The sequence below is a fragment of the Martes martes genome, assembly GCF_963455335.1.
Source record: "Martes martes genome assembly, chromosome: 5".
In the NCBI taxonomy this organism is placed as follows: Eukaryota; Metazoa; Chordata; class Mammalia; order Carnivora; family Mustelidae; genus Martes; species Martes martes.
Window position 1 is genome coordinate 37,479,450 of NC_137892.1, and position 21,845 is coordinate 37,501,294.

Genomic DNA, 21,845 nt, shown 5'->3' on the forward strand with positions numbered 1-21,845 from the left:
TTTCTTTTTATTTAATTTTTCAAGTTTTTATTTAAATTCCAGTTAGTGGAATTCCAGTTTTATTTAAATACCAGTTAGTGATTCATCACCTATATATAACAGCCATGCTCATCACAAGTGCCCTCCTTAATCCCCATCACCCATTTAGCCCATACCCCACCCACCTCCCCTCCAGCAACCCTCAGTTTGTTCTCTATAGTTAGGAGTCTTTTTGGTTTGCCTCCCTCTCTTTCTTCCCCCCTTCCCTTATGTTCATCTGTTTTGTTTCTTAAATTCCACATATGAGTGAAATCATATGGTATTTGTCTTTCTCCAACTTACTTATTTCATTTAGCATAATCCACTCTAGCTCCATCCATGTCATTGTAAATGGCAAGATTTCATTCTTTTTGATGGATGAGTAATATTCCATTATGTATATATGCCACATCTCCTTTATCCATTCATCAGTTGATGGACATCTGGGCTCTTTCCATAATTTGGCTATTGTTGATAATGCTGCTGCCAACATTGGAGTACCTCTTCACATCAGTATTTTTGTATCCTTTGTATAAATACTTAGCAGTGCATTTGCTGGGTTGTAGGGGTGTTCTATTTTTAACTTTTTAAGGAACCTCCACACTGTTTTCCACAGTACCTGTACCAATTTACATTCCCACTGTAAGAAGATTCCCCTTTCTCCGCATCCTCACCAACACCTACTGTTACCTGTGTTGTTAATTTTAGCCTTTCTGACAGGTGTGAGGTGATATTGTATTTTTTATTTGTATTTCCCTGTGATGAATGATAGTGAGCACCTTTTCATGTGTCTGTTAGCCATCTGGATGTCTTCTTTGGAAAAATGTCTATTCATGTGCTCTGCTCATTTCTTAACTAGATTATTTGCTTTTTGAGTGTTGAGTTTTGTAAATTCTTTATAGATGGTGGATACTAACCCCTTTCCAGATATATCATTTGCAGATATCTCCTCCCATTCTATAGGTTGCCTTTTAGTTCTGTTGATTATTTCCTTTACTATGCAGAAGCTGTTAATTTTGATGAAGTCCCAATTATTTATTTTTGCTTTTGTTTTCCTTTAGGCTTTCATTTTTAAAAGTATCTCTTATTAAGTTAAATTTATCTGGTTTCAGTTTTTCTCTACGGTATTTACTTTAAATCCTGTTCATTTCCATGAGCCATACGTCCAGTGTCACAAGGGTGCACTGAATAAATCAAGTGCCTGCAGACAGTAGAGGGTGGTGTTCAATCCTATACAAAAGTGCTGTGTAATATAGAAATACTACACTTAATATCTGCTTCCCTGCCTTGTTTCTTAATTGGATCTGTGCTCTAGGGGGCATTAGGTTGAAGTGAACAACAATGTAGGAACAACATTGCATTCCTGAAGCCAAGTCAATTAATCACACAATGCATTTCAAAGGAGTTACTTCTAAGTAATTGTTGTGTAAATTAGGCCCATTGCAATTGCTGGGTAGTAAACAAGAGACAAGCCTGCTTTATGCAACCTAAAATACATCACAGGTTTGCCATTTCTAACCCCCCTGTGAGATAATCCTTAAAACCTCATTGCTCGCACCCACAAAATAACCATACAGTTTTTTATAACCACGTTGGTTATGTTTTCCCAGTGAGCCTATAATTACACATTTAACTTTCTCAAGCAGAGGTTAATAATGATGGGATTTTTGAGTTTGGGGTTATTTTATTTTTCTCTAATGACTTTCTCTGGTCCTTGTATAATACGGAGGATTAAAATACAGGTAAAGAATGTCTTGTCTTCAACAGCATTGAAACTCTACCCTGTGGCTTTTATCACATCAAACAATATAAAATATATTATTTATATTTTATTTTTTCAATCAAGAGTTAGTGATTATATCTTGAGACTTCCTGTTTTAGGAATATATCCAAAATTCCAAAAAGACCTTTACAGAGAGAGTTTCAGGATTGCTTCGCCCTGTTACCATACAAATTATTTTTCAGCTAAGTAGCCATACTCAGTATAAGTTTCTTTGGGAAACACCCAGCTTTCTAAAAGTAAGCGTGTCCAGGAAGTACAATTCTTCCTGAACCAGGACTAACCATGTGAACTTTGCTATTCACATTCCACCATCTTCCCAGAAATCAGATGTATTTGGCTTTGAATCTCTAAGGTAGCTTTCCTGAGAGTGTTATTCTTGATCAGTTGTAAATACAGCTCAAGCTCACCACTCCAGTGCAAAGGATGGGAGGGTGTGAGCCCAGAACGTTCTCAGCCTTGGTTCTGAGTTGTGGCCAAAATGATTATGAGAGAATGAAGCCAGTGTAGAGAGGGAAGTCGAAAGAGACTCAGAGAAAGGGACTTCAATAATCCTACTTCCGATCATTCCTGAATATACCTTACTTTTGTGTGGAACCCAATTTATTGGCATTTCATTCAGCCTACTTTTTTTTTTTTTTTTTTGACTGGGTACAATATACTTTACTGATGATACATGACAAGGTAGGGCTCCCTAGGCCCCTTCCTTTTTTAAGGGATCTGGAATGGAAACTGTGGAGGTTGGGAGATTCTTAGCGTTTTGTGGATGAGTGTGGAGGGGGACGGCAAGGACTCCTTGGCAGCTGAGGTACCTCTCTTCCTCTTGCTCTTGCTGGGGCTGGTAGTTCAGGGGGCTCTTACTCCTTGAAGGCCATGTGGACCATAGGTCCAGCACCCTGTTGCTGTAGCCAAATTCATTGTCATACCAGGAAATGGGCTTGACCAAGTTGTCATTGAGAGCAATGCTAAAAGTTACAGGAGACAACCTGGTTCTTGGTGTAACCCAAGATGGCTTTGAGGGGGCCCTCCAATGCCAGCTTCAACACCTCCTTGATGTCATCGTATTTGGCAGCTTTCTCTAGGCAGCAGATCAGATCCATTACTGACACGCTGTGGGTGGGGACATGGAAGGCTATGTCAATGAGCTTCCCATTCAGCTTAATGGATGACCTTGCCTACAGCCTTGGCAGCACCAGTAGAAGCAGAGATGATGTTCTGGGCAGCCTCTTGGCCATCATGCCACAACTTTCCAGAGAGGACATCCATGGTCTTCTTGGTGACAGTAATGGCATGGACTGTGGTCCATGATGCCAAAGTTGTGATGGATGACCTTGGTGAGAGGACCAAGGAAATGGTGGTGCAGGAGTCATTGCTGACAATTTTAAGAGAGTTGTCATACTTATCATGGTTCATGCCCATCACAAACATGGGGGCATCAGCCAAAGGGACAAAAAATGATGACCTTCTTGGTTCCACCCTTCATATGGGCTCCAGCCATCTCCATGGTGGTAGAGACCCCAGTGAACATCACAACATACTCAGCACCAGCATCACTCCATTTGATGTTGGCGAGATCTCACTCCTGGAAGATGGAGGTGGGCTTTCCATTGAGGACACGTTGCCCATTCTCAGCTTTTACTGTACTGTGGAATTTGCCATGGTTGCATGTAGGCCATGTAGTTCAGGTCAATGAAGGGGTCATTGATGGTGACAGTATCCACTTTGCCAGTCCTGGTGATTGGCACCCAGAATGGCCAAATCTGTTTATTCCGACCTTCACCTTTATCTTCATTCTCAGGGAGGTGGCTGGCACTGTACCAGAAGATGCAGCTCTCTGTTGAACTGGGAGGAGCAGAGAGCCTCATCTGGCCTACTTCTAATTGAGTTTCCTTCACATTCAAAAGAGAGACCTGCTGGGTTAGGTGCATCTCCCCAAAGCTCCCATAGCACCTTCACAAAAACCTTTGTGATGACACTCACCATATTGCATGGTATTTGTTTGTTTGTGTGAGGAGAGGAACTGTCTTCATTATTTATTAGTACCCGGTCTGGCAGTTAATTGGTTAACAGGTAAAAATTGGATGAAGAGTGAATGAATGAGCAGCCATAGAGCTTTCAGTGTCCTACACATTTTTTTTTTTAGCAAGAAAAAGATTTAAATCTACCTGATTTTGCTTATTATAAAACATATAGAAACTGTAAAAATTTTCTTATTAACCAATTTTTTCCAATAGTATTTCCATTACCATAAAATTGTAGTAATGCACCCTCCTTTTTTTCTTACCTCTTTCCTAGCTAAAAATAGTTAACTTCTGGGGACTGGTTTCATGAGATTGACCTAATCCTCAGTAAGAATTTATATCTATGCTATTCTAAGTATAGAAGATACATTCCAAATATAGCACTGAATGTTTTCCATAATAAAGACCTTAACGTGTTGGATTTAGGGGGAAACTTGCTTATGCTATAAAGCCTTGTTACTGTTTTGTCATGGTCATCTGCTGAGCCTTCCAGATAGAACAGGTTAATTACTTATTTATTTTTCATTTTTGGTTATCTTTCATTTCCTCAGGTATAATATTTTTCATGATAGGTTTTGAATTCAATTTAGGCCCCTACAGATAATACCTTATATCTTGTAGTATTTAAATTCATGAGTAACATTTCTTTCATTTTACTTCTGTCTCAAGTCTTCATAGATTTAAAGAAAGTAAGCTGGTGTTAATAACTATTTAAAATACTGTTTTCTTTGCCCCTTGTCTCCACTTTAGGTCTAAATTTCAAAACCAGTACAGTTCAGTCTTTATCCATTAAGTGTAGTTTCTCCGAGATTTGGTGTTACTCATTGTAAGAGTATATACACTGAGTTTTTCATTTTTCGTTTTGTCCTCTTTACTTTGCCATTTAACCAGCTATTACTGTGAAATATCATTAAAATATAGCCTTGCTGGCATTCTAACTTTTGTAACTTGACATAGGACTTAAAGTGTTCTTCCTGAAGCAAAAATACCTGTAAATGAAAAAAGGCTGTCATGAAATAAGCATATGTATTTCAATAATTTTATGGGCATGATCCTATATACCTTTATCTTTTTCACTTGAGATGGGGTCCTTTTATTTGTTTACTAGCACCATAACATCTTTCCACTAAAAGCAACATATTTCATGTCAAGAGAGATGAGTGCCCCTTAGCTTTCCTTTAGACATCTGAAGTGTTTCTAATGCAGAAGAGTTAATGAGGAATGAGTTAGAAAGTGTTGTTAGTGGTTGAGATCAAGCTATGACAGCAGACTTCTTTGCCATACTTTCTGGGAAAGTTTCTGCAGATCATGACAGTGTAACTGTTCGTGACTTCTTGTTACTCATGCTTGAATTTGTAGTAATAGCTCTCTCATGTACACAATGTATTGTGAGGATTTGGGGATGTTAGAAAGATTTTTTTTTTCAAGTTCTTATCTCATTACATTTTGTTAAGTGAACTCTCTAAAACTTTAGCTAGGTTAAAGTATGAGGAGAAAAAGATGATGACGGGTTTTAGACAAGTTGAATCTCAGTTTATGTCTGTGTAGACAAGTGTTGCAGGCATAAAGATTAATAATAAAGACCAGGGCCTAATATGCCTTTGGGAGTCATTCAGGCAGGATGATATACCCATCACTTAGACTAGGTGAGGTCAGTCCATGCAAGGGAATTGAGGAAACACCTCCAGCATTGTGTTGGAAAGCTCAGAACAATCAGGATGATAGGAGAAGAACCAATCTGATGCTCCCCAAGAGAAGACGGTTTAATGTATGAGGTTATTTGGCAAATCTGGATGTTGTGGAAATTGTGTTAAGATGAGATTCTGATCTAGACTTGATTTAGGGAATTCTATGATAGGCAGTTTTACTGGAGCTATACTCTAAAATGTAAAGAGTGAATTATAATGTGCCAAGGAATCAATGAAAGATGAGACATAAAGGACAGCAAGTTTAAATGATTTGGCCTGTAATCATGAAGGGAAGGGGAAAATGTGTGATAATGATTTCATAGGTAAAATAAGGGACATTCCTTTTAGAATTTGAGAAACACAGAGACAGAGAAAGGCTGACTGAGATTGGGAAAGAGGAATGAGAGAGAAAAAATGGTTGGGTCTTGAAGGAGCAGTTTTAACGTTTGGGAATTTCTCCCATTCCAACCAATGCTCTTTATCCATCCATCCATCCATACATACACCAGCTGGGTATCCTGCAGTTCAACTCAGTTCTGACACTGTTTACCCAGAGGGAGCATCAGATCCCATAAATTAGAGACTCAGTCTCATGAGGCTGCCCTCCACTTGAGATGCCAGTTGTAAGCTCAGCTGTTACCTGCGCTTCTGACCAAACGGCTGTAACTTGGGGATTCCAACAACCCCTTCCTTGGGTGTGATTAATTTGCTAGAGTGGCTCACAGAATTCAGAGAAACATTTTATTTACCAGATTATTGGTTTATTATACAGGGATATAACTCTGGATATATAAAAGGATATAATAGCCAGATGGAAGAGATGCAGAGGGTAAGGTCTGGGGAAAGGGCAAGGAGCTTCCATGCTGTCTCTGAATGGGCCAGTTTCCCCAAATCTCCATGTGTTCACCCACCTGGAAGCTCTCCAGACCCCATACTTTGAGGGTTTTATGGAGGCTTCATTACATAGGCATGATTGATTAAACCATTGGCCACTGGGAATTGATTAAACTTCCAGCCTCTTTCCCCTCCCAGGGGTCGGTTGGGGCAATGACTGGAAGTTAGTTACAACCCTCTAATCACAGGCCCCATCCTTGGGCGCAGGATCAAAACTGACCTCATTAACGTAACCAAAGGCACCTTTATCTCCCCTACCACTTAGGATATTCCAAGGGTTTTAGGGGCTCTGTGCTAGAAACAAGGAGGAAGACCAAATGTATTTATGTATTATAAATCACAGTATCAACAGTGGACCAGAAAGATTAGGCTTGGAAAGAAGTAGAGCTACTTCTTCTGTGACATCAAAGCAAGTTTCAAGGAGGACAGAATGACTCTCACCACTCACCTACTCACAGGTGTTGTGGATGAGGAAGGTGACTTGGAATCAGACTGGTGTCAGTTTGGACGTAGATTGAGACTGGACCAAAGGGAATCCATGTACTTTGCTGAAGTCAGCCTCACAACTGGAGATGTCAGTAGTGAAATTTTTGGTCTAACTTCAAGTCTACACGTGAGACATGTGACACAAATGGAGTTTTGTTTTTCAGATGTTCTGAGTCCTAAAGCAGGTAATTCCTGTTACAGATTTTGCTCCATTGCCTTTTACCTGAAAACATCACACAGATAGACTTCATTTGAGTATGGTAGGATCATGAAAACCTTAGTGCCTGCATTTCTACTTTCAAAACAGAATGTTAAAATGTTTATTTTGGCAACTCCACCAAGTTATGCTTTGGGAATTTCAGGGAGACCACTGAATTTGTCCCAGTAGTGCCACCTATGGATGGTAGTGCTGTTTGTAAGCTCAGTAACATAGTATTGTCACAAACTGATCTTTCATTTTGTGAAATTTTATTTCAAGATGCTTTGGATTCTAATTAACTCAGAGAGTGTTTTCTCCATCAAGAAACTGCATTTGATTGGTTTTAAAAAGAAAAGTGTCATGGCAATGCCTTGTCTGCTTCATCTGCAAATACTAAATTTCTTTTTTTTCTTTTTTTAAGGATTCACTTTTATTTACAGCAGAGTGTTTCCTTAGGATCCTGCTGCAAATTAAAATTGCATTTCCCAGTGGTAGTTACATGGTAGTGGGTATTATGGGTTTGGGCCTCTCTATTTTAGAAGGCCTTTATGCTCTGCTGCACTCTGGAATTATTCAGCCCTAAATTATCTTAATCTCACTAGTCCAGATAATAAGGATCGAGTTTAGTAAAAACTGTCCAAAGCAAACTACATATTTTTAATTAAGTGACATTAATTTGGATATCTTTATATCTATGTTTTCAAAAATGCTGAGATCCTTGCAATTGAGGTTTGGTTTATCCTAATGAGTTTACACTAATGAGTAGTGTTTTGATTTATGCAGTAGAAACGACAGCAGGAAAGCAGATGCATCTTGTGAGATGGGTTCGAGGCATTTGTAGTGATGAAGTACACCCCTGTGAAATAAGCCCTGTCGGTGACTTAAGAACAGTCTAATTTTTCAGTTTTCATTTTATAGCACTCTCTTTCTTCATGCTATCATGAAAAGCTCTTTGCATTTGCTAGCATGGAAGATAAGATTTTTAGTAATAGGGAAGAAATGTTAGGAGTATCTTTAAAAGTTACTGTCTCTGTACCGAACAGCTGTTTCCAGAGACAGCCGCACTTCAGAAAGACGAATGTAGTCCTGACGAAAACTGTTGTTAACCTGATCAGAGCCTTAAGGTTAGGTGTGTTATTGAATCTTTCACCAAATTTGGCTCTGCAGGACATTATTGGGTGTCATGGAATGTCATGGGGAACAGATCAACGTATGCTGAGATTTCCAACATTGGTAGATTCATTTACAAGTCTGTTATTTGGAAAAGAACTTCTACTTAATCTGCCATTCTAATGCATAATATTGTAAATTGAAATATATGCCATATGTCCAAAGAAATATCTTAGGACAGCAACAGAGGAAGAATGAAGCAGCTAACATAGACGGGTAATTCTCTTGGTAGAAACATTCTACAGATCAGTTTTGTTATTTTACCACTGGAGTACTATGGTCAAAATAGCTGAAACGTAATTATAGTTAGTGGTCTAGAATATGAAATGAAAAAAAAAATCAGTTGTCAGCACTATAGAATTTGGTTTTAGGCTCTGCTTGAGGAAGGTTTCGAAATTAGAAAGATATATGTAAGGAGTCGTCAGCTCTCATTTCTGCCTCCAGCTGTGTGGGACACGGTACCCTCTCAAGCCAAGAAAAATAAGACACTTTTCTTTACAGATGCTAACCAGGCCAAGGTAGGGGGGAGGGTGCAGGAAAAATAATCATCCTTTCCTCCATGGATCAACAGGAAGTTTACGTCTGTGATATCCTGATTGACAGGCTATAGAGTCTAACTTTCTAACAAGAATAATTTTCTTTGTGACTTTCTCCTATGAGTTCTTATTTTCAATGTACACATACTGTTTGACATGATGCATAAACAAAAGCACATTAACAGAGATTATACAAAATTATCCTTTAACTGATTTTCCTTTATTATTTCTTTATATACAGACATCATTCATATTCCTTATCTTCTTTGCCTTAAAAAACTATGTCCTTAAGGTTTTTATTTTGTGAATAAAGTATACATTCCTAAATAGCCCAACTGTTAAATTGAGTCCTTAAATCTTTAATATCCCCCTTTTAAAATACAAAATCACTTATTAATGTAGATACAGCATGACAGAAGAAGGAAAAACAAATGATGTTATAGTTATAGTAAATATCATTCAGTTGTAAATTTTAGGGCATGTTCTCAGAGTAAGTTTTTCTTATTTCTCTTAGCTTCTGCTCTCCAAATAACAAAATGTCCTATGAAAAGGATCAAAATATTTCTTGCTGTAGACCATGGTGTGTGTGTGTGTGTGTGTGTGTGTGTGTGTGTGTGTGTGTGTAAAATATCACATACCTTTAGGCATTTGTTTTAATAAGAAATCTAATGATCTTATTTTCAGTGGAATCAGATGTTCTTTAAATATTTTCTTACATTATTCCAAGGCCAAGAGTATTCCAATCACCCCATTAGCTAGCACGAATGTTCAAGTTTGTGTTTTGGGTTTTGTTTTGTTTTGTTTTGCTTTTGGTTAAAACTGTGTCAGTGTTTCCATTGTAAATGCTATTTTCCAGGCGTTCAATTCTCAGCATAGGCTGTAAATATTCATTTTGGGCTAACACTTGTCAGAAAAAGTCTGTTAGCAATTAGGAGTATTTATATTTTATTGGTGTAAAGAGAACTTTTTTGTATGCTAGCTTTAACAAAAACATCATTGACTCAAAGTATTTCATGATGCTTTCATGATAGTTGACTTTAGATATTTTGGTAAAATAAGTTTGTCAAAATATTTAACTGAAAAGTGAATGTTACATGTGTAGTTTAATTACTGTACACTTTTAAATGAGACATGTTAGATCACAGCGGCAGAAATCAACAACTTTATGATATTTTCACATGTTGAATGAAACATTTAAGAATTTAAGAAGTAATATCAAAGTGTCTGTTTTCTTCAAGTACTCTAAGCTATCTGAAAATATGAGGAAATGTGAAATGTCAACACATGAAGTAAAAGAAGTGAAGTACTAGAGCAGCTGTTAACTGTCAATAAATGTCCAAGCATAATTACCAGAAAAGAAAACTGCCATCTGAGAAAATGTGCTGATACATGATTGAAATCTCACCACATGATCGGTTAGATGATAAAGTATATTTCAGAATACTGTGCTCTCCCATAGCTTAGAATTGGCCCTGTTTTGATTTTTCAGCAGACAATGACAGATCTTTATGAATGTAAACTAAATCTTTGTTACCTGCCCAAATGTTCGTTTCATTTCAATTCCTTTGTTAGGTTGTCCTCAGGGTTTTAGAAAACTATGGAGATGCAGATCTGAGTTTGTGGAGCCTGTTGCTTTTATAACTTTCCGTCCATCGCTTAAGAAATCAAATACAAAATTACAAAGAAAAAATTAGACTCCAAATGTGTAGTAGTCTCAGTAAGAATATTATACAAAAAAACTTTATGAAAACATATTATGAGGCTCATACAATGCGAGGCTGCTTCCAGGCCTTCGAAGGGCTTGTGTGATCTAGAGACCCTCAAGCTCCATTATTCCAGAAACTAATATTCTAGGAAATATAATTATTCCTTTAAGTTTTTGTTTTCTAGTCACATATAATAGTATTTTTTCTTTTTTTACCACTTACTTTAGGAGTGCTTTTGCATGTTTTAGCTGAAAATTAAATGTTATAGTCAGTTCATTTATTCAGTATTCATTGTGTGATCATTTACTGAACTTCCACTGTTTATAAGGTTTGGTGCTTACTAATAGGAATACAATGATATGTATGTTTTTGGGCAGAAGATTTTAAAAAGTACATGTATAGAGGCGCCTGGGTGGCTCAGTGGGTTAAGCCTCTGCCTTCGGCTCAGGTCATGATCCCTGGGTCCTGGGATCGAGCCCCACATCAGGCTCTCTGCTCAGCGGGGAGCCTGCTTCCTCCTCTCTCTCTCTGCCTGCCTCTCTGCCTACTTGTGATCTCTGTCAAATAAATAAATAAAATCTTAAAAAAAAAAAAGTACATGTATAACAGTAAAGTTGTATGAGGTAGGTACTATTTCACAGGAGTCAGATATACCATATAGTTAGTGCATAAAAACTCCACATGGTTGTAATAAGTTTTCCTGTTATGTAAATTATTAATTATATCCACCTCATTTCTTTCAGAATATCTATTCTATGAGATACGGGCTAGTTATGTCTTTTAGGACATCTATTTAAAACATAGCATTGATTCAGAGTTGTAGGATACGGTGACCTTGCTTTATTGTAGATATAAGAAGAAAATTAATAATTCATTTTTCAGAAGACAAACTAAATAATTCCATTTGTAAAATATATTTTTGCTTTAAACTGTAATTTAGCTTTTACACTTAAATGCTCAGTTCTTATTTTCAAGATCCAATGCTTTATTTAATTTCAGATATAATTATCTCATTTACTTTCATATACTATCAGAAAATCATACTCTGAAGGCATAAATGTTGTGTTTTGAATAATTGAGAATAAAAGAGAAATTCTTAAATCTTACTTCAGGTAAATACAATAATTATAAAACAGGTGATAGCTTTGTGACAATATGCAAGTTTGTAAAGCAGATAATAAAATGGAGGGAAATTGTAATTGTTCACCTTCCAAAATGATACACAGTGAAAAGGACACTTTAATATTTTGATGCTGTCCTCAAATTTTAGATACAAATTATACACTTGAAACCTATTTTATATCCTGCTTTTATTAAAGAAAATTCTTGTATAAAGTTTAAAAGATTGTATTATAGTTCCCAAGAATTATTCAAGTTGTGTGAAGTCACTTTAGAATGGAAGTCATAATTACTATGATCGATGCTTTTACTTTAAGTATATGATAAGGCAGTGGGGTCATATCCATGTATTAGACAATGCCAAGTATATATCCCACACTTCTTAAGTAAAAAAGATTTAAAAGATAATCTATATATTTGGTTTACATATCTACTACATAAATTAACATTAATGGTTATTATATCTTGGAGATTTAAAATGTTACTTTCATAGGCCAATATAGTGACTTAGTTAATAACAGACAGCAGTAGTTAGCAGACTCTGAGTGATCACGAAGATTTCATAACCTTCCTTAAAATCAGTGTCATGATATCTCTGTTGTCCTCAAGAAAGGCATTTTGAGTTTCAGAGCCTAGGTCTGCCCAGTTTCTCTTCCTCTCTTCCCCTTCTTAGCGTTTGGAAGACATTTTCCTCAGGAAAGGTGTAAGTGAAAATCCCTGCCAAAAGCCTGACCTTCGGTAGTCCCCTGACCCCTTATGAAGCCATTCCTTTCCCAGGTACTGTCCACATTTCCTTCAGTTACCATCCCTTCTTTGTATGAGACCTATCAGTAACCGTAGGATTTCTAGTTCAAAGAGTCCTGGTGGTTTCATTTCACTTTTCTCATTTTTTTTTCTTTTTCTTTTCTCTTTTTTCTTCACCTCTTGCTTGAGAGGAATTTAGCCCTGCAACTTGAAGGTTACTGGAAAAAAGCCACTCTTTTAAAACCCAGATTTAAAATCCTTTCTTTCATATTCAATCCCAAGTATTTTTCTTGTTTTCCTCTCTATCAGGCAGTATATTCCTTGTGACTGATGGCTTGTTGTCCAGGGATCTGTAATCAAATATATACCTTGAATTATTAGTTTTGAAAGTAAGAGGGTAACTAGAAGAAAAATTTATTACTTTTGAATTGTCTTCCTCCTCTAAAAATTTGTAATAAATCATTCTGTAGTCACAACATGGAAAGGGTTAATTGCTATGTTGTGTTTTTTGAATTTCAAGTTTTTACCATTATGAAATGTGAGGAAAATTTGGCAATACTTTCTAAATAAAAAATGTGCATACCTTTTGACTGGAATTCTACTTTGAGATATTTATTTAAAAGATAAACAACCATGTGTGTAAAATAATATTCAAGGATATTTATTGTGTGTGTTACTTGTATTTGTAAATACAATGTACATATTAAAACTAAAAAATTCTGTGTATGGAAAGTTTGAAAGTAAAATGCATCTTTCTTTTAGACGTTAAGTATTTTATTAGGAATAAAAGAATGATCTCAGGTACTTAACCACAGTCTAGGCCTCTTAGAAGCTGAAATTATTCTCTAGTCAAAGATACCTAGAGAAGTATATAGTCCAACTACGTAAGTTATTTATGAGCATGTCTTATTCTTTAGGTTAAAAAAAAATAGAACTAGAAGATCACTGGGAAATTGCCGTCAGACTTTCTGGTCCCACTGATATTGGAGGTTGAATTGGGTATGTCTCCTACAGAACTTATCTTGATAAGTAGATACCTCTCGGGGGATAAAGTCCAAGAATTTAACTGTCAAAGACAAAAGAAGAATAAAGAAAAGCCCAAGAAAAGTTTTCAGGTGAAAACCAGTAGAACAAGAGCTGAATTTACCTAAGATACAGTTTAGGGAACGAAAGCACAATCAGGGGACACCTTTAAAAAATCCAACAGAAGGAAGCTGGCAAAATGTCCAAAGAAAAGTTTTCCCAATGATCTTGAGACTCAGCTCTTAAAAAAGAAAAAAAAAAGTAAAATGCAGAAACAGCGTGTATGCACTGCTATTTATAGGGAGACAAATTATATATATACACATACATATGAATATGTATATAGATAACATGCACATGTATACACACACACACACACACACACACGGCATATATTTGCAAATGCAGAAGTTATCTCTGGAAGGCTGCTCATGAAATTGGTAATAGGATAGATAGCTAGCCTCCAGGGAGAGAAACGGGGCATTTAGGGATAAAAGAGGAGTGGAGGCACACTTCATTTTCACTGTCTTACAGCTGTATCATTTAAATGTAAAATGTCTAAAAATATATATCTAAAAATAAATAGAATGTTGAAAAGTAAAACTAAAAGGAACAGGCCAGGTGAGAACCTTTGACAGAAGAAAGGTACAGGGAGAAAGACTGCCCCAAACCAGTTAAGCCCAGGCACCCTGAGAAAAGACCACCAAGCCCTTTAGGTCTAAACTGCTGTCTTACAAACTCTGTACTGAGTTCCCATGTGGGTGAGAATGCCCTAATCTGACGAGGCCAGAGATCCAGCTTGTATTATAGGCAGGTGTCATTGTAAATTATTAAGGTAGCATTATAGGAGTTCAGTTTTCATGAGTTTATCCCAGCTAGGCATCTCAATTTCCCCATAAGCACAAAACCATTCCTGGAGTCCCGACTTTGGTGACCAGATGAAGCATTGCCCCCGAGAGGCCTGCCCAACCTCCGCTCGGCGCCCAGAGATGCCAGGTCTGCTCCATCCCTGTAACAGGGCCGGATACGCGTGGTGTTTGCCGCTCATCAGGGTCTCCCTTGCCTTGGAGTTTAGTTTCAGCTCTTTAGTTGTTATTTCATAGACTAAAATGAGCTTAAATCCCAAGAGAAGTGGGAAAGTGAGTGCTCATTATCTACATTAGAAATTGTGATATTATTTCTCAGAAAGTGAAACTTGATGGACTCATGAAAGAATGTTATCTGTGCAGAATACTTCAGAATAGAATAAAAAGCACAGTAAGTGATTGACTGACATAAATATAGGTGTGCCTGCAATATATATTAATGAACAGGGCCATTATATTAGGGACCAGAAGCAATCTATTTCATATTTAAAATACCAAGTAAAAATTATCTCCACAATTATGAATATTTAAACAGTATTATTGCTTCTCAATATATAACACATGTAAGCGTACCACATCATTTTTATTGCCAAAAAGGAAAAAATAATTAAAACTATAAAAAGCTGTTCTTAGTGTCATTTTAATGTCTTTGTTATTGCCATTTATCTCTGAGAGATAATATGAAAAGGAAAGTGAGAAATAATGCATCAGTAGATGATAAATTTTATTCATAGCAAACTGTTTTAAAAAATCACTGTTGTTTTTCATCCAAGAGAACGACAGAGAAAACAAGAAAGACGTATCTGTTATAAATGCCTGTTTCATATTTACATCATTTTAAAAGGAAAGGTTTGCTTCTTCCTTCAACTTTTCAATTTAGTTTCCCTCTTTGTTTGATTTTCATCTTACCTAATTTCCTAAATTAGGGAAGAATTTTATTCTTTTTAATGAATGTACATGTGAAGGAATTTTTCTCCAAATCATGCTTATGTTATAGGGACCCATAGAGACCCTTCACTCATGAATCTGACAGATTAGGGATAGTAGTTCAAGGGCGGGACTTCCTATTTCTCCATAGGTTAACAGTAGGATGGGAGGCGGTGATGGTGGAATATTGACAGTTCAGGTCTTTAAAAGCCAAGTTAAGCTAAGATGCCTGTGCCTCGTACTGAACCTCACCTCAGGCTTTCTTGTAAATGAGACAGGAGGCTAAGTCCTTAGACAGGATTAGGAGAAATGATGGTGCCTCGCTAAGTTTAGCTACCGGTGTGCTGTGACATCTCCTTTTCTCCCAGTGTTTTAAATAAGACCATTTCTCAAGCCATTGGGGAACAGTCTGTAGGACAAATGACAAAGTTCTGGGGAATGTCAACCTTCCATTGTGATTGATAAAGCAATTTTTAAAAGGAAAAAATGTACTTTAAATAAAGAAGAAACACACAGGCTTTGGGTTTAAATTGTTTCTTGACGAAAAGAGTGTGATACAACATTGTGTCTCTAACAGTGTATAAGACACAAGAAAGAAAACATACACATACACGAACACAGAAAGCTACATATTGAAAAACAGTAAGAGGAAATACATAAGAGGTGACCGGTGACTGCATTAGACTCATAGGATTATTTCCTTTTTTCTCTCTTTACTTTCCTAAACCCCAAATTTTCTTTTATGAACCAGTATTGCTTACATAATAATGAGGTGAAAAGAAAGCCTTGTCCTTTGGAAATTTAATAATTTTATGCTGTGTTTTTGTAATTACTTCTTTGTGAACTCTTAAAATTCTCTAAATTTGGGTATTATATTGTGAAAAAGAAGAAGCAAGAAAGGAAAATACGCCATAGAAGGGAATAAATACAAGAAGAATATTTAGTAAACAGTTTATTCTCCCAAAAAATGTTGGCATGAAAATTGCCTTAGGATCTTAAATCCTAGACTGAGAACTCTAGGTTCATTAGGCTAGGGAGTTTATCTATTTAATAGGTTTTCTATAACATGGAATCCAGCTTACTCCCAGCTACTGAATAGTTTGTGATTATTATTTGTGGCTCTCTTTAGAGATTCTCTCCTCATTCCTTTCTTTTCCATTCTTGCCACAATAGCCAACTTTGTTGTTAGGAAAGTTTGTGTTCTTTTTAATTGATATCTATGCTGTTAAAAATCTGAATTTTATATAACTGAATTTCTAGCTTTATGTTGGATAGCCCTTGTATCCATGGCCACATAAGCATGATGTCTGTATGCTAATATGCTTACTTAATCTTTAATACATTATATTTTAATAATATAGGAATGCCAAGCTACGGAAGAGCAAATGAAAAGGTCATTTTTTATTCATGTACTACTGAATGTACCTTCTGCTTGTAGCTCATTATACATGCAGTTGAGCCCAATTTTTTAAAAGTGGAAAGCATACCAAATTAAACCACAAGTTTCACAACTGATGTTCCTTTTGTAAAAGGAGTGCTCTCCATCTTTTCAATTTTATTTATTCTGACTGCTTGTTACTCATTTCTGCTTCTCTTTTCTCTGTTATAGTCAGAATTTCTAATCCCATTTCAAGCAGAAGGCTGCCACTTTTCATCAGAGAAGAGGCAATAAACACGCATCACACTTATATATGCGGGCTTTCATCTGGGGAGCTCAAAGTGTTTTATGCATAAGTAGCATTTCCCCTGGCTTTTTTTTTTTTTTTTTAAGTAGGAAAAATGAAGTCTAGAGTGCTTAAATGACTGAAGGAAGCCCACACCTGCAACAATGGAAGTTGTGATTTTAATTAAATATATATGCATGAAAGTATTCAGGATTTCTTGCCGTGGATACCACCTTATATGCTGTGCTCAAAGAGTAACAAAATCATGGGTAGTAAAAATTGGTACTAGTACATTCTTGTCATAGCCCAGTTAGGGGCAATGGTGACATAACGAAAATGAGCTCTAATATAGAATAACTTCAAGAACTTGACTTTTCATTTAATGCCTTTAAATATTGAAATTATAAAAAGAACTCAAAGGGAAAGGGAAAGTCTTTACAGGGTCAGACTTTTTAAAAGTTTTATTATTATGGCTATGCATTGAGTGGGCCAGAGAAAGAGCAGTCTATGGATAGGGTCTATTCGGGGCAGTAGGAAAGGTCTGGTCTCTGGAATTAGCCCCTCCCTCATTTAATGAATCTCAGTCTCTCTCTCCCTTCCTCCTTCTCTTTCTCTCTCTCTCTCTCTCTCTCTCTCTCCTATCATTCTTCCCCTTCTCCCCCTCCCCCCCCCTTTTTTTTTTCCAAAGACATAAATGATCTCAGTGGTACAATTCAAATGTGGAGTAACAGATGAATGGAGTAATGAGTAAGAGATTAATAGAAAATAGGGAAATAAAAAATAATAATAGTAAACAACCATCTTGTTTTGAATATGTCTGGATTCAGGTCTGTGATTCTCAACCTCCTTGCACTGATCTATGGGGCAGGGCTTTGGGGATGTAGAAAATCAAAGTTAGGAGGACTCAGAAGGTCTTTTTGTCACCTCCACTTTTGGTGGTACTGCGTAGACTGATTTAATACGTGTGTGGGAGTGGGGATGAAAGTGGGGAAGTTTGACTCACATTACGAAGGGAGACATAGGGTGTGAAGGCCTGGATGGAATGAAAAAAATTAAAACCAAAAAAGGCTATGTTTTTGAGAGAGTGATGGGTGAATTTAGAGATTTAAATATAGAGATCAGAGGTCATTGCTTTCAGTGTTGAATGGAGCTTTGGGAAGATAGTTTTCTGAAAAGGATTTTCAGAAGTATAACTACATAGTGGGAGTCTAGTGGCTAACGTACTAATACATAAGAGATTGCTGAACTTGCTGGCATGTGACACATTCTGCCTGGTGAAAAAAATAGATGAAAAAGTGCTGTGTAAAGCGAAGTAAGTCATAGAAAGACAAATACCGTACAAGTACACTTATATGTGGAATTTAAGAAACAAAACAGATGAACATAGAGGAAGGGAAGAAAAAATAAAATAAGATGAAAATAGAGATGGAGGCAAACCATAAGAGACACTGAACTCTAGGAAACAAACTGAGGCTTGCTCTGGGGGATATGGGGAGGAGGGTAATTCGGTGTTGGGTATTAAGGAGGGCAGTTGATGGAATGAGCACTGGATGATGAATCACTGAATTCTATCCCAGTAACTAATGATACACTATGTGTTAACTAAATTGAATTTAAATAAATAATATTTTTTTTAAAAAGTGCTGTGTGTCCCATAGACTTATTAGAGCTGGGAGCTTAGTATATCAAATAATGGATTGGTTGAACAGGAAAGGAATGTCCATGTGATTTCACTGTACCTCTTTTACCATTTATAATGCAAACCAGATTAATTTCTTAAATAATGTGATTACTGAATCAACTCTAAGAAAAACTTTAATTTCCACCTAACTGAAGAATGGCATGAAACAGAATTTACTAATACCAATCAGTGTATTTTTTAGCTGTGCTGTGTCTCTATATAAACATATTTGGATATAAAGATATTTAGATAAAATGTAGATATATACTTAGCAAATATTACTACATATATAGAAACTTATGATTTCCTCCTGAATTCCAATGTATATATATTTATTTCCCTTAGAAAACCACTTTAAAACCACTCCTTCTGCAGATATGATGAAAGGCGCTTGACTTTTTCCCCAAATTATCCTTATAAAATTTAGAAATACTCTTGGGTGTCATAAATGCCTGTCAATATAGTACTTGGGGGAAAATTGCGGCTATATTAGCCTAGAAACAAATATCTAAGATGTCAGACACCTGCGTGATATTCCCATCGCAAACATTTCATGCTCAAAATTGCAACGTGACGGTGATGTTTGGGACCGTTCCTCTGGAGAACAAAGCAGCAGAGCACAAAAGCAGAACAACAGCATCCGGAGGCAGTATTTTACGATGCCCAGAGCTACTCCTGCTTAGTCTGGTGGCTCTGGACCAGACCAGCAGAGAATGCCAGGCAAGTGCTGGATGAGAAGACTCTGACCCGTTAGCCTACTGAGGCACCATGGCCAAGTGGTGAGGAGAGGCCATCACTCATTAGCAGTGCAGTCACTTTCCAAGGCCCAGTGACCTTGGAGTAGGTTCTCTACCCCTCTAGGCTCTTGCTTCTTCATACATAAATGAAGGGATGATAAAATCCTTAAGGCCCTGCCAGATTTAATATCCAGAGATTATGCCATTTAGTCTCATCTGCCCTGGGGCTATTCCTTGTCTATACCTTTAGAAAATATACTACAGATCTTTACCTAGTGGATAATGTACTAAAGATTCCTCTGTGTAGTAATTACTGTAAGAGAAAAATACAGTGTAGATTAAGAGTCAAGTTTGAAGTATCAGAAGTTGTTCCTTAGAACAACTTACCCTTGGGTGTAAATTCTTACACTTGGGAACACTTGGTCAAGCCAAGTGAAATGGGTCTTTGTTTTGCCATGTTGCTCAGGGCTTTTTCTGTGCTTATATGCACTGTGACCCACGGATCTGTTTTTTCAACTGTTTTGAATGAAGTCTGTCTTTTGTGTGTGTGTAAAGTCTCTACATCCTGGCAAACAATGTTTTTGGCTGTTCTCAGTATTCAGCTAAGTGATCATCAAATATAGTATTTTTCTTCCTAAAGTCTGCCCTTCTCCTAGCTTGCTTTAGTCTCCACACGCAAATTTTATAGATGCATCTCAAGGCTAGGAATTCAGTTTTAGGAAGAAGTATAGGAGTATCAGAATAGTAAGAAGCTACAGACCTGACCCACATTTACCCAGTGTTTTGAGATCCTTTCCCCCTTTCCTTTGTCATATAAGTAAGTGTCCATGTAGGTAACTGGTCAGGATGGAGTGCATACCAGAGCTTCGGAATTATTTCTGGCTTTAAGATCTTTTCTCTTAGAGAAAAACACAAACTTTGTAATTGTAATCATGCCAACCTCAGTTTAAATCTGCCACTTACTAGATATACCAATGCAGCTGAGCTCCTATTTCTGCATTTATAAAATGGAGATGTAAAAGGTTAGGTAGAATGGAGTAGTATTTCACAGAATTAAATAGGTAAATATTAAGCAAATTACCAGTTACTGAATGCTTACTAATGTTAATTACCTTCATTGTTTCATAGTCTAGCAGAGGGGTCCTAGATAGAGGAGCCAGGAAACTGGTCTCCCTCCATTACTAACGCATTACTATCACAACATATAATATTATTGCCCCCAGGACTTAAGATCTCTATAACTTAGTCCCCCCAATTATCAAATGAAAATAAAACCATCATACACAGTGTTTTCAAGTATAAACTGAGATAATAGATGCATAATTAATTTCAAAAGATTTCTTTTTTAAGATTTTATTTTTTTAAGTAATCTTTACTCCCAACCTGGGACGCAAATCCATAACCCCGAGATCAAGTCTCATGCTCCACCCACTGAGCCAGCCAGGTACCCCAATTTCAAAAGATTTTTGAAGGACCAATTAATAATTCTGTTTTTTGGTAGTAGTAAAATTATTATTGACTACTACTCTGACAGTGGAACCTTTTTGTTTCCAGTGAAATATCTATTGTAATGGGATTGCTGAAAGAGCATGCTATTTTCACAAAATCCCTTTGGACAGATTTAAGAAAAAGTACTGAGCCTCTTGTTTTCCATCGTACACAGGAAGGTTTATATACTTTTAAACATTTGTATACAAGTTCTTTCATCTTCAACAGCACAACTGTAAAAGATTTAGAGTTTTTGAAGATTGTGCATTTAATTTTTAGCTGAATTGCATATAGATCAAATCCATGCATCAGAAAGGCTCCAAAAAGAGAATTTATAGAGACTGGAGAGATGGAGTTAAAATTTTATAAGTCTTTGGGAACTTTAAATGGGAAAGATGTTTTTAAAAATGTGTTTTTGAGGCACTTAAAACTACATTTTAGAACTATGGGAAACTAATTCTTGGTAAATTCTTAACATGAAAATTATGATGTTAATTTCTTCTGTCACATTAAATACCATGTCATTATTAAGATCATTGATTTCACAACGTAAAGATACTATTGGCATTGAAATTTTGTACAAGTTATCTTAAAGCATTTTGTTTTGAAATTAATTTTGTTTTGAAATTAATTTCTGATGTGAAATTTTAATAGTTTAGTACAAAAAGCTTGTCTTTTTTTAACAACAAATTTTAAAATTTATTTTGACACATATGTTTATCTTACATTATCTTACATTTTAAAATTTATTTTGACACATATGTTTATCTTACATTACATTATCTTACATTATTTTCAAACACTTTTTTGCCTAAGTTCTTCATTTGTGTATCTGACCTCTTTGAATAGGACTGAGGGTTTTGAAGGCACTTGCAAAATGCTTTTGGGTGGTAGATCGCTTACCTGTCTTTTTTGATAAATCTCCATTTCCTTACTGGATATTTAGGAGAAAGATCTAGATTACTCTGGGATATGTCTCTAAAGCCTTGGCTGCTTATTCTGTCTGTTGCAGCCATCTATTAATTCACTTTCCAGGTGCCAATAGTTATATGGGCATTTTGTAATTTCCTGTAGGAGTTAAGTGTGCAGACAGAAAAA

At 36.4% G+C, this 21,845-nt stretch overlaps 1 protein-coding gene and 1 pseudogene across 2 annotated transcripts in view; one reads left to right on the plus strand and one right to left on the minus strand.

Annotated features, from left to right (window-relative positions):
- FBXL17 (F-box and leucine rich repeat protein 17) overlaps nt 1–21,845 on the plus strand; it is a gene marked incomplete at its 5' end in the record, with an annotated part of 499,405 nt that overhangs the window by 285,796 nt on the left and 191,764 nt on the right. The window lies entirely within an intron of this gene.
- LOC308342598 (glyceraldehyde-3-phosphate dehydrogenase-like) lies at nt 2,656–3,663 on the minus strand (annotated as a pseudogene). Its single transcript has one exon. The product of its transcript is annotated as a glyceraldehyde-3-phosphate dehydrogenase-like (transcript).